Source organism: Ochotona curzoniae, unplaced genomic scaffold, assembly GCF_017591425.1.
Source record: "Ochotona curzoniae isolate NIBS_2020 unplaced genomic scaffold, NIBS_Ocur_1.0 scaffold_4953, whole genome shotgun sequence".
In the NCBI taxonomy this organism is placed as follows: domain Eukaryota; kingdom Metazoa; phylum Chordata; class Mammalia; order Lagomorpha; family Ochotonidae; genus Ochotona; species Ochotona curzoniae.
The window spans coordinates 4,689,695-4,693,360 of record NW_024467127.1 but is presented as its reverse complement, the minus strand read 5'-3'; positions in this window follow the sequence as shown (position 1 = coordinate 4,693,360).

Genomic DNA, 3,666 nt, shown 5'->3' with positions numbered 1-3,666 from the left:
TTGGGAACAAAACTTTTTGAAATCCATGCATGGTTTTTTCACAACGGGCATTTCATCCATTTTTTGAGGGCTGTTCATATGCATAGATGTTAGCATTTCTTTTTTAAAAATATTATTATTTTTATTTGAAAGGTAGAATTACAGAGAGAGAAGGGGAGACGTAGAGAGGGAGATCTTCCACATGCTGGTTCACTCACCAAATGGCCACGACAGCCAGGGTTGTGCCAAGCTGAAGCCAGGAGCCTGGAACTCCATCAGGGTCTCCCACATGGGCTCAGGGCTCCAAGCAGCTGAGCCATCATCTGCTGCTCTCTCAGGTGCATTTTCAGGGAGCTGGTTCAGAAGCAGCTCTCACAAGCAATGCTGACTTTGCAGGTGGAGGCTTAACTTACTGCACAACAAACCCATTACCCCCCCCCCCCATCAGCATTTGGAAGCACCCCTGCACTCCAGGGCTCTTTTTCCTGCGGAAGGAGAAACTCAACTCTCAGGGCAGCACGTAGGGGTCAGCCAGAGGGGGTGAAGGGGTCAAGGGAGGCAAGGAAAGGGGCCAGAGGGAGGGGGGGAGGTGACCATGTGGTGTCCAGCGGGTGTCCCAAGGCTGTGGGTGCCAGAGGCCGGGCTGTCCCCCACCCTGGTCTTGCTCCAGCTGGGGCAGCTTGGCCAGAAACATCCCTATTATTCCCGGGGTTCCTCGCCAGCCACCAGGGGCTCCAGTCTCCAGGAGCTGTGGGTGCAGGGAGGAAAAGGCCTCCGTGCAATGGCTCACTTGGCTAATTCTTTGTCTGCAAGTGCCAGTATCCCATGTGGCTGCTGGTTTGTGTCCCAGCTGCTCCACTTTCAATCCAGTTCCCTGTAGAGGATGTCCCAAAGCCTTGGAACCCTGTACCCACGTGGGAAATCCAGAAGCAGCACCTGGCTCCTGGTTTCGGATCTACTCAGCTCCAGCTGTTGCAGCCACTTGGGGAGTGAGCTGGGGCAGGGATGGACGCTCTTTGTCTCTGTAAATCTGCCTTTCAAAAAAGAAAAAAAAAATTCAGTGGCAGGGCTCTGGCTAGAAAGGCTGCCAGGGCAAGTATGCATCACGTGGGCACAGTATAGATCCCATTTGCCCTCTGGGGAGGCCCTTGACCATGTCCTACTGGGCTGTGGCCCCAGATCCAGGGAGTCCCAGCAGGCTCTGTGGGTTCTTCTCCTCTTGGCACTCCTGATGGGCCAGGCAGGCCCCTGGGGAGGCCAGGCTTTTCCCTCTGTCCCAGGAGCCCTGGCGAGGGGCTGCAGTGTGGGGGGCAGGGGGCTGGTGAGGGGCATCTGCCCTGTGGCGCCCGAGGGCATTGGCCTGTCTGACTGCCTTCTGGGATGCTGCCAGTCACTTGACCTTGAAGAAAGCATTCAGGGTGAGATCCAAGCCTTGCTCTCTGAGTGCTTCCCTACCCTCCACCCTCCTGCCCCCAACACTGCCCCTTTGTCCCCTATGATGCCAACAGCACATCTGCACAGACCACAGCAAGGGGGGGCCCAAGAGTGGGGCTGTATAGGGCACCTCCTGCCCTCTGCAGCTGACCTTGAACCCCTCTGGCTGACCTTGATCCCCTCTGGCTAATCTTGGCCCCCTCTGGCTGACCTTGACCCCCTCTGGCTGACCTTGACTGCCCTCTGGATGACCTTCACTGCCCTCCCCTGGTCTGTCCGTATTGTCCAGGCCAAACCCACACTCTCCCATGATCGAGGTCCAGGAGCTGTTGCGCCCCTCCTCCCTCTGGGCTTCTGGGCAGCTCTGGTCTCCAGCTCACCGGCTCCCCTCTGTGGCTGTGTGCCTCTAGCGGACCCTCTCATGCCTCAGGGCTCACATTCAATGTGCACCAGACCTGGACTCCGACTTCACCATGTCCACATCCCCATCTCCCTTCCTCCCCACCACCATCTCCCCTTGCCATGCATGGAGGCTTCCTCAGTGTCCCAGCTTGGCTGCTGCCTTGAAAACAAGGACGCCTGTGTGTCACTTTGGCCACCACACCCATCCTGCCCCTAGGAACACAGCCTTGCCCACTCCATCCAAACCTTCAGCAGGTCTTGATGGTTTTGAAGGAGACCTTTCTCACCATCCCTGCTGCCTGCTGGCCTGAGGCACTACCCTCTGCTGGTGACAGCTCCTGCCCAGAAGCAAGCTCACCTCTGCCTCCCTTAGGACAATCAGCCACACAGAAGCCCTGGGTCACGGCCAAAGTGCAGCCTTCCCACTCTTGTAAACTGGGCCTCAGCTTCCCCAGTTCCTCCCCCTCCTCTTCCCTCCCTTCCCTGTCCTCTAGACCCCTTTTCCCATCCTGCCTCTGGGCAGCTGCACCTGCTGCTCTTGCTGCTCTCACACTTTTTCTTCTCCCTTGCTCAGGTTGCAGCTCACATGTGGCCCCTGACTTGTTGACACCGCATCCTTCTTGGCTGCACGTGGCGCTGTCTCCACTATTGGTTTCTTGCCTGTGCCAAGCGCCGGCTCCCTGCTGCCCCATCCAGTGCCCGTGTGGCATAAATGCTCTTGAAGTACCAGGGGACCAAGTGAATGAATGTGGAAAGGACTCAATTCTAGGAAACCTCTGTGGCTGCTCCCTCCTATAGACCCGTCGACTGGCTGCTCTGTAGCGGGCTGAGCCTGCCCAACATCAGCCTGCAGCCAGGCTGAGCCTGTTCTAAGTTGGCTTACAGCCAGGAATTCTGGGGTGAGAGCAGCAAGAGGTACCCCCTGGGCACTCAGCAATCCTACAAAGGGAGACCTGGGAGCTGGGCGTCGGCAAGGCGGTCCCCTCCAAGGAGAACGCGCCTTCGGGGGCCCCAACATTCCAGCAGGTACCTCACAGTTGAAAGATGCAACCCCCGCAAGGCATGCACGCTCCAGCAGCCACGGAAGGTGTTTCCTCCCCGTGCAGGTAGACTCATGGAGAAATCAATCCAAGTTCGACTGTAACCACCCACCCAACTGCAGAACAAACTCGCATGAGAAAGCTGCTGCCAGCTGCGGCGCGGCCGACCCCAACCACTTAGCCACAGGTGCCTGTCCAGGCTGGCCCCCAGGGGCACGCCTCGGGTCTGCCCGGATTCCACCGTCCACAGTGACTGCTTGCCCAGTCATTTCTGGATAGTCTGTCCACTGCCAGGCTTGAAGGCAGCGAGCAGAGGGTTGCACGTTGCTATCCTATGCGGCCGAGCTGTGATCAGGGCGCGCGGCGTGCACTCGGGGCTGGGCTCGCGCGCTCCGCCCGGTGCACAGGATGGCTGCCCCAGAGAGTAAGAAGTCGCCCTTCTTCCGCGGGGCTGGCCCTGCTTAGGGTTTGGTTCAGTCCGGGGTGGACTCCGTGGCGGGAGCTTGTCCGGGGACAGTCGCTGGCCTCGCCCTTGGCCGCAGTTTCCCAGGGGCAGGAGGGAGAGCGTGGGCTCAGGGACTCCGCGGGACGCGGGCGCTCGGGGGCTGCGCTCGGGCGCTCGGGGGAGCCTCCACTCCCTTTAAAAGGAAAACTATGCGGGGAATCCGGGAGGTGCCCGGCCCCGCGCCCGCCCTCCCGGGCCTCCCCCGCCCGCACGTCCGCCCCCGCCCCGCGCCCTGGCCCTCGGCCCTCGCCCCGCTCCCGGCCGGGTGGAGCCGCTCTTGGCCTTTTTTGGGCGTCTCCCTGCTGC